Genomic DNA, 10,785 nt, shown 5'->3' with positions numbered 1-10,785 from the left:
CTTATAATACATGAGTGATACTCAGAGTTCCCTGTATAACTCAGCCTGCAGCCTTGTGCCTTTATATGGGCACAGAGCCCCTCAGTGACTGCTAATATCCTTATCATTTACAGTAGGGGGTACATTATCCCTTATAATACATGAGTGATACTCAGAGTTCCCTGTATAACTCAGCCTGCAGCCTTGTGCCTTTATATGGGCACAGAACCCCTCAGTGACTGCTAGTATCCTTATCATTTACAGTAGGGGGTACATTATCCCTTATAATACATGAGTGATACTCAGAGTTCCCTGTATAACTCAGCCTGCAGCCTTGTGCCTTTATATGGTCACAGAACCCCTCAGTGACTTCTAATATCCTTATCATTTACAGTAGGGGGTACAGTATCCCTTATAATACATGAGTGATACTCAGAGTTCCCTGTATAACTCAGCCTGCAGCCTTGTGCCTTTATATGCCTTTTGGACCCAAGACATTAAACCCGTTTATCTGTTTGACAGAATTTCTATACACTTTGATCACAGCCGATAAGACAAATCTGTTAAACCCGATCCTGCCATCTTCAATTATTTTCACAAGTGCTAATAGAGTTGCGCGGATGACGTCAATGCAGCAGGCTAAATAAGGTAAGTCTGACAGCATGGTGGCAATCTGACATGCCAGCGCTCCTGCGGAACTATATTTATCTGATCTATCAGTATATGTGGAAGTGTTACCAACTTTCTGAGAGACTTTTGAACACATTTGCATAATATAAATAAATTGTTGTTGCCATCCGAATGCCGAACATTGATTCCTGCAGCTTTTCCGTTTCTGTAGAAAAGACTCAATGAACTTTCCATAAAATAGAATGAACTTTCCCTTGCTAGACTGATCCCTCTGTATGTGGTAACCAGCGCCCAAATGCCCACAAGAGAAAGGGTTAAGCGCTGAAATCTGAAGTCATGTGATCCAGTATTGCCCCACTGTAGCTTCTTACCTATACACCAGCTTAGCTTGCCTATAAGGATGGCCTTTAGTATCTCTTGTGTAATGGGAACATATTAAAGGGAAAGTTCATTTCAAATAAAGTTTTGTATGGTGTAGACAAAATACATTAATTAAATTAAATTCAAGGGGATCAAGTACAGGTACTGTTTTATTATTACAGAGAAAAGGGAATCATTTAACCATTAAATAAACCCAATAGGGCTGTTCTGCCCCCAATAAGGGGTAATTATATCTTAGTTGGGATCAAGTACAGGTACTGTTTTATTATTAAAGAGAAAAGGGAATCATTTAACCATTAAATAAACCCAATAGGGCTGTTCTGTCCCCAATAAGGGGTAATTATATCTTAGTTGGGATCAAGTACAGGTACTGTTTTATTATTACAGAGAAAAGGGAATCATTTAACCAGTGCTGTCCAACTGGCGGCCCGCAGGCCGCATGCGGCCCGCGACCCCCCTCTGTGTGGCCCCCCACCTGTCTGGCTGCTTTGATGGCTTACTCTTCTGTAAGCTCTAAGTGGTATCAGTACTGTGATTAACTGCCCCCCTGCATGGTTCTCACCTCAGATTCAGGCTGTAATCAGGCTGTATTGTTTAAATATGTAATCCCCTGTGTTGTTCACACCTTTTAATCTCTGCATTGTTCTACCCCTGCAGTGTTCACACCTCAGGCTCAGGCTGTAATCACTCCCATTGTTCACTTGTTCACACCTCAGGAGCAGTAGAAACCCACAAATAATCCCTGCACACTACAAAAAGAACATATACTGAGGTGGTACTTCAATTAAAAAGTTTTTTTAATATATAGTTATTGTGCAGACTGTAGGAGCAGTGCCAGCATTGTGTCACTGTAGGCTGCCTGTGTGTGCCATACACACAGGCATCATAGGGCAAGCAGAGTATGGCACACACAGGCAGGGTAGGGAAGGCAGAGTATGGCACACACAGGCCAAGTATGGCACAAACCAGCCAAAAATGGCAAACACAGTGAAAGTATGGCACACGCAGGCAGGGTAGGGAAGGCAGAGTATGGCACACACAGGCAGGGTAGGGAAGGCAGAGTATGGCACACACAGACAGGGTAGGGCAGGCAGAGTATGGCACACACAGGCAGGGTAGTGAAGGCAGAGTATGGCACACACAGGCAGGGTAGGGCAGGCAGAGTATGGCAGGTTTTTGCTGTACTACAACCATTAATATGGGTATGGTCATGTGATAACATGGGTGTGGTTTCAAGTGGGTGCAGTTTCAAAAAGGGGAGTGGTCAAAACTGGCTTCCATTATCGGCCCTCCACCATGTACGTCGGAAAAATTCCGGCCCTCGGTACAACAGAAGTTGGACAGTACTGCATTTAACCATTAAATAAACCCAATAGGGCTGTTCTGCCCCCAATAAGGGGTAATTATATCTTAGTTGGGATCAAGTACAGGTACTGTTTTATTATTACAGAGAAAAGGGAATCATTTAACCATTAAATAAACCCAATAGGGCTGTTCTGCCCCAATAAGGGGTAATTATATCTTAGTTGGGATCAAGTACAGGTACTGTTTTATTATTACAGAGAAAAGGGAATAATTTAACCATTAAATAAACCCAATAGGGCTGTTCTGCCCCCAATAAGGGGTAATTATATCTTAGTTGGGATCAAGCACAGGTACTGTTTTATTATTACAGAGAAAAGGGAATAATTTAACCATTAAATAAACCCAATAGGGCTGTTCTGCCCCAATAAGGGGTAATTATATCTTAGTTGGGATCAAGTACAGGTACTGTTTTATTATTACAGAGAAAAGGGAATCATTTAACCATTAAATAAACCCAATAGGGCTGTTCTGCCCCCAATAAGGGGTAATTATATCTTAGTTGGGATCAAGTACAGGTACTGTTTTATTATTACAGAGAAAAGGGAATCATTTAACCATTAAATAAACCCAATAGGGCTGTTCTGCCCCCAATAAGCGGTAATTATATCTTAGTTGGAATCAAGTACAGGTACTGTTTTATTATTACAGGGAAAAGGGAATCATTTAACCATTAAATAAACCCAATAGGACTGTTCTGCCCCCAATAAGGGGTAATTAATGGAGTCTATGGGAGATGGCCTTTCCGTAATTCAGAACTTTCTGAATAATGGGTTTCCAGATAAGGGGTCCGATACCTGTACTGTTGCTCCCAAATTGCCTTCCCTCCCTTAACCGCACCAAATTAAGTCTAGGTGCGAGGGGGGAAAGGGGCTGGTGGGGGTAAGCAGGCAGGGGCCCATGAGCAGGTATAGGGACCCCTGTTTGATGCTGACGTTGCCCACAGCATCTTGCATCTTATTAGGACATATTATGAGTGCCACTGGCACTGCACATGCTCAGTGGGCTCTGAGCTGCTCTTGAGAAGCGAAGTTAAGTGTCATCAGAAATTAGCAAGCGGAAAATGTGGTTTATCTGTCATAGAAACTGATGCTACAGGGCATAATTCTGTATAGAGAATGGACTGGATGCTATGCTGCCAGAGTGAATCTGGGTTAATTACAAATCAAAAAGAAAAAATGGACAGCGGCCAATATTCCAATAAAAATAATATCTTTATTTGCTCAGCTTAAAAACTTCAAAGCCTTAATGCCTTGCGCGTTTTGGGTGCTACCTCACTTAATCATAGGCATTAATTACAAATCAACCTTGTTTTGTGACTTTTGTATTGTACAGTATATATACAGTATATTGTGTGTTGGTCCCTAAGCTCAGGAATGGGACAGCAGCCCAGAGCCGGTGCTGTGAGCAGAAAAGAGATGGCAACTACTGGGGCATCTTCAGGGGCGCAGACCTCTCCAGCTAAAGGGCCGGGGTGGCCCAAAGCATAAGGTGCAGCATTTTTAGCCTAATTCTTTGATTATGTTTGATTATGTCCCAATTATATCCAGTTGCCTCCTAACCCTGATCACTGTTTCCAGCTTCAAAGGTCTGCCCCGACCTTGCTGATCCCCAGCTTGTCTTCTGTCTGTATTTGAAGGCCTTACAGTTAAATGAAAACTATACCCCCGAGCAATGTGGGTCTCCATAAAAATATATTGCCTAAACAGCTCTCTGTAAACTCTCTAAAGGAGCCATTTTCATAAAAAAAATACTTTTTTTAGTAGTAGTGCCATTGGGTAATTCTAAATAGAAAACTGCCATTTTAAGTACTAAGGGCCACCCCCTGGGATCATAGGATTCACAGTGCACACAAACAAGCCAAGGCACACATACATGCTAGGCCCCATCATACATATATTCTAGTTTGATAAGATAATTTAATAGGCCACAAACTAAAGAGCAACTGATTATTACTTGCTAACTAGATGGGACACATACCCCTATATTGTACTATGTGATCTACTAATAATACTAATACAGGTATGGGATCCCTTATCTGAAAACCCGTTATCCAGAAAGTTCCGAATTACAGAAAGGCCATCTCCCATAGACTCCATTATAAGCAAATCATTCTAATTTTTCAACATGATTTCCTTTTTCTCTGTAATAATAAAACAGTACCTGTACTTGATCCCAACTAAGATATAATTACCCCTTATTGGGGGCAGAACAGTCCTATTGGGTTTATTTAATGGTTAAATGATTCCCTTTTCTCTGTAATAATAAAACAGTACCTGTACTTGATCCCAACTAAGATATAATTACCCCTTATTGGGGGCAGAACAGCCCTATTGGGTTTATTTCATGGTTAAATGATTCCCTTTTCTCTGTAATAATAAAACAGTACCTGTACTTGATCCCAACTAAGATATAATTACCCCTTATTGGGGGCAGAACAGTCCTATTGGGTTTATTTAATGGTTAAATGATTCCCTTTTCTCTGTAATAATAAAACAGTACCTGTACTTGATCCCAACTAAGATATAATTACCCCTTATTGGGGCAGAACAGCCCTATTGGGTTTATTTAATGGTTAAATGATTCCCTTTTCTCTGTAATAATAAAACAGTACCTGTACTTGATCCCAACTAAGATATAATTACCCCTAATTGGGGGCAGAACAGCCCTATTGGGTTTATTTAATGGTTAAATAATTCCCTTTTCTCTGTAATAATAAAACAGTACCTGTACTTGATCCCAACTAAGATATAATTACCCCTTATTGGGGGCAGAACAGCCCTATTGGGTTTATTTAATGGTTAAATGATTCCCTTTTCTCTGTAATAATAAAACAGTACCTGTACTTAATCCCAACTAAGATATAATTACCCCTTATTGGGGGCAGAACAGCCCTATTGGGTTTATTTAATGGTTAAATGATTCCCTTTTCTCTGTAATAATAAAACAGTACCTGTACTTGATCCCAACTAAGATATAATTACCCCTTATTGGGGGCAGAACAGTCCTATTGGGTTTATTTAATGGTTAAATGATTCCCTTTTCTCTGTAATAATAAAACAGTACCTGTACTTAATCCTAGCTAAAATATAATTGATCCTTATTGGAGACAAAATAATCCTAATGGGTTTATTTAATATTAAAATGTTTTTAGCAGACTTAAGTTATGGAGATCCAAATTACAGAAAGATTCCTTATCTGGAAAACCCCAGGTCCCGAGCATTCTGTATAACAGGTCCCATACCTGTACTTGTGATTTTGGCTTAAACGTAGTGTCTCAATGAATATTCCAACACATTCAATGGATTACAGCAACTCTCCCCTGAACTATATAATGCCAATTCACTAGTGTCTCAATTTCCAAGACAAATAAGTGCCTATTATGACAATGTATAAATAGCGGGAATATCTAGCCCTACTGTAGGCAGAGAGATAGTAGAAAAAAATGTGATTTATCTGTCTCGGGCAGAGACACTCAGGATATCAGTCATTAGGGGAAAAAGAAATCATCTATCATTAATCTGCTGGCGGTAATCACGCTATGACATCAAAAGGGCTTTTTCAAAGCACACATTTTAATTTCCACAATCGTTCATTATTTCGCAGCATGTCGCAGCACGACCGGTAATGTGTTGAAAAGTCGTCTTTTTTAAGTTAAAAAGCAAGCACGCCTCTCCTCCCACGTACGAAAAATCTCCTGTAAAATCAGGCGCTGGCTGCTCTGTGTTTGCTTATTGCCGGCTGCAGATTAAATAGAGCCGTCCTCATCAATAATAAAAAATGCGCCTTCCTTAAGTAGACGCTGACAGATCAGGGCAAGTGTCTGAGCGCAGATATATAGGGCCACAAAAAAAAGAAAAAAAAAAAAAAGAGTCAATCGATCAAAAATCTGGAACACGGGAGGGTATGGCGGTTTTCCTCGGGTGGGCGTTATTCGCTCATGTCATTAATATTACAGAACAAACAACTGTAATTACTGCAGAACCAGCAAAAAAATGTTGTATACGTGCCTCACGTGAGGAAATAAAGAGAATTTACCCATTGTGGGACGGGTGCTGGTATTGAGTTGGATCAACAAGGTGCCTGGTTGTCTACCAAAAAGTCATTCTTCATTTTATGGGCCTAAGAAATATAAGGGGCTCAAAGTTTTCCAATAATAAGTATTTTTTCCCCCAATGGGAAGCAAAATTTCCAGCTACAAAGTCCGGTAAATGACAGGGTTCCCTTGCACTTTACTCACATTAAACTGTGCCACTGGCACAGCAGCATTTGGAACAAGGAGATTCTTATTCCCCTGGTGAAGCCGCCTGGCGGTTAAACACGTAGGGCGATATAGGTGAACTGAGTGCTTGTGTGACTAACCCTATTAGTCCCAACATAGATAGGCAGGAATTCGGATGTTGAGTGGTAAATGTGGGCAAAGCGAAATGGAAGAAAATACCTTCCATGTATTGGTTGAATTTGGTTTCACTACAATTTGGAATTCCACCGTGCATTTCTTTTCATCTGTTTTTAAGGGCATGGTACCACACCATATTAGTTTTGAAGTGATGGTGCATCTGTACTTATAGTGATGGTGCATCTGTACTTATAGTGATGGTGCATCTGTACTTATAGTGATGGTGCATCTGTACTTATAGTGATGGTGCATCTGTACTTATAGTGATGGTGCATCTGTACTTATAGTGATGGTGCATCTGTACTTATAGTGATGGTGCATCTGTACTTATAGTGATGGTGCATCTGTACTTATAAGTGGTGGTTTTTAAGGTTAAGTTTAGATTCTTCAAGACACATTACTTGGGCACAGTGACCTGAACACAAGCACAACGGGTCACAATGGGTGCACTTGGGTAAGGACACTTGGTATTTGTTCAGGTCACTGTGCCCAAGTAATGTGTCTTGAAGAATTGTTCTGCTTTACTTTATTGGTAATTGATTGATCTGAACCCGTGGGTGGTATGTAGGCTGATGCATACATGAAACATTTGACTCCAGATTTATAGTGCTTTGTGCCATGGCTTTGCGCCCAGTGTTTTTGCTCCAAGCAGTTTTGACTGCAATAGTACAGTAAGGGAGGTGAAGCCTCAGATCTCCTCCTGGTATATAAAAAAAAGGCTATTAAAGGTCACCAAGGAGCTCTGTGACACGTAAAAGCACAAGGCTGCAAGCCTAACCACCAAAATGTATAGAATTGATTGACTAAAATTGCATATGCTTACGTAAATTGAATATTGAATAGTTGTGGACCCCTTTGTTGAGCTCTGACATGGGCTCCCTTGGCAGAAAACCATACCTTTTGGCTGATAAACTATACCCCTTGGCTGATAAACCATACCCTTTGGCTGATAAACCATACCCTTTGGCTTATAAACCATACCCTTTGGCTGATAAACTATACCCCTTGGCTGATAAACCATACCCTTTGGCTGATAAACTATACCCCTTGGCTGATAAACCATACCCTTTGGCTGATAAACCATACCCCTTGGCTGATAAACCATACCCCTTGGCTGATAAACTATACCCTTTGGCTTATAAACCATACTTTATGAGCCCTTCAGCCATAGGGCAACTAATGTGTCCAGTCCAAATCTCACATGAAATGTTATTCAGGTGCTACCTGCTGGTTGGGTACTATGACATGTCTAAAGTTTGCACCTATCATTACATTACAATAGTATCAGTAAAGCTCTTTATTCCGTGCCTCACAGTGGCTGACAAAGTGTATTTGGTGCACCCCCTGAGGAGCACATAACACAACACACAGTTATTGTAATGGAATATTAGGGCTCATTAACAGCCCCAACCCCTGTTGTTGCCCAGACTGATGAATGCACACTTATGTGTTTTGGGTCCAAGCACTTTTATGCCTCTCCGATCTATCCGGATGAATTGTGCACAAGTGCACCAGTTGAGGCAGGAGAGCCCTGGAGCTACCATCACCTCAAAGGAGGCCATAGTTCCAGTGTTCCCTTTGCAGCTGCCATGGAATTGCACTTAACTTAAACCTATGTCCTTCTAGCTGTCATTGACCTAAGCAGCCCCTGATGATGAGGACCCAAGGCAAATGCCACCCCAACCAGGCACAAAAGAAGCCAAAGTGAATTGCAGGTAGATTTATTTTATACCAACATGATGTGATTGGAGATGGCTCAGATACTCTAAGCAGAGAAAAAATTATAAATAACCCTTGGCAGGCCTTCTCCTTCTTTCATGTGAGTGAAATATATTGTATTAGAGAAACATTACTGAAGAAAGACATTTATTTTAATTTGCCTGACAGCCCAGTTAGAGAAAGTGGACAGCTTTCAAGAGACTCGGTATTAGCATTAAAGAATGAAAGTTCAGCAGGAAGTTGACATAAAACACAGGTATTTCTTCCAAAACAATTCCAGTTAAGCAGTATCAAGTCTGAACGAGCAGAAACAAGGTCGGGTTTGGGGAGAGAAAAACTAGTCCAAATCATGCCTTAGGGTAATGTCACAATGGATGACATCCAAGCAGCTTTTAGGCTGCCAAGAGAAGCCTTTCCAATTGTGACAACAGTTTCCCTATAGACTGATTCAGAAGGATACAACATTCATTAAAAAGGTCCTATGCTCTTAGCCTGAGCCATATGATCTGTCTATGGCATGATGCATAGTATGGCATGGTGCATTAGTATGGCATTGTGCATTAGTATGGCATGGTGCATAGTATGGCATGGTGCATAGTATGGCATGGTGCATAGTATGGGATGGTGCATAGTATGGCATGGTGCATAGTATGGCATGGTGCATTAGTATGGCATGGTGCATTAGTATGGCATGGTGCATAGTATAGCATGGTGCATAGTATGGCATGGTGCATAGTATGGCATGGTGCATAGTATGGCATGGTGCATAGTATGGCATGGTGCATTAGTATGGCATGGTGCATTAGTATGGCATGGTGCATTAGTATGGCATGGTGCATAGTATGGCATGGTGCATAGTATGGCATGGTGCATTAGTATGGCATGGTGCATAGTATGGCATGGTGCATACATTCGCAGTAAATTCTCAGTTAAGATTCCTTATTTCAAATATTTCACACTTTAAAAAAAGATACTATAAAAGGGTATTGTGAACACTTGAAATGACGATGAAAACTTGATGACAAAACTTTTCCGTTTTGGCTGTGTTGGCTACAAGGCTTCACATATATAAATACCATAAAAGGAGCAAGTCAGCCCTTTAAAGGGAGTCTGGGCCGGCTAAATAGATTCCTGTTTCTCGGGCATTCTGAGAAAATCTGGGCAGATTGAATTAGCAGCGTTCCTAGCCCTGGCTACGTACATACTGTTACGCTGATGCAAGAATTGTAGCCTTTCCCAGCAATGATTAAATACACAAGACTTGTTTACTCTTATTAGGAGGAAACGTATTTTTGCCTTAAGCCAAGACGAGGGTGGGAATTGCCAGAGAGTCCCTGAAGGCGCTGATCATTTCCTAATCAACACTTTGTTTGAGCCTTTTGTGTCCATTCACTAGCCAGCTGGCCCCGGTGGTTGATTTGGGTTTTCCCAAGGGCCAAGGGAGGCTTTGGGTGCGTTCTGTCTGCACTTTAAAGTCACCCAAATCTTAAACTTACAAATGGAGCTAGGCCAAAAAAACCATGTCTGGACTGTGGTTCCCACCCTCCATACCTTTTGTTTTATGCCAGAGAGTGAGGGAAAAGCAAATATTAGTCCCAACCTTCCTGCTTGTGGAAGATATATATACACATCCATAGGGTGGCACACTGCTTCTTAACTTTACCCAGGTGCATGGTAAAAAACATAAAGTTCACAAAAAGACTAGCAACACTGGGAAGTTTAATAAAAAACCAATTGTGTATTCAGTAGGAACATACAGCCAACGTTACGTTTCAGTCCCAAATGTGTATTTGGTAGGAACGTACAGCCAACATTACGTTTTGAATCCAAATGTGTATTGGGTAGGAATGTACAGCCAACGTTACATTTTGAATCCAAATGTGTATTCAGTAGAACCGTACAGCCAACGTTACGTTTTAAATCCAAATGTGTATTGGGTAGGAATGTACAGCCAATGTTACGTTTTGAATCCAAATGTGTATTCAGTAGAAACGTACAGCCAACATTACGTTTTGAATCCAAATGTGTATTGGGTAGGAACGTACAGCCAACGTTACATTGTGGTCCCAAATGTGTATCTGGTAGGAACAAATGTGTATTTGGTAGGAATGTACAGCCAACGTTACATTGCGGTCCCAAATGTGTATTAGGTAGGAACGTACAGCCAATGTTACGTTTTGGTCCCAAATGTGTATTCAGTAGGAACGTACAGCCAATGTTACGTTTCGGTCCCAAATGTGTATTCAGTAGGAACGTACAGGCAACGTTAGGTTTTGGTCCCAAATGTGTATTCAGTAGGAACAAATGTGTATTTG

This window comes from Xenopus tropicalis, chromosome 9 (genome assembly GCF_000004195.4).
Source record: "Xenopus tropicalis strain Nigerian chromosome 9, UCB_Xtro_10.0, whole genome shotgun sequence".
NCBI lineage: Eukaryota > Metazoa > Chordata > Amphibia > Anura > Pipidae > Xenopus > Xenopus tropicalis.
Note: the sequence above shows the minus strand (reverse complement) of the source record.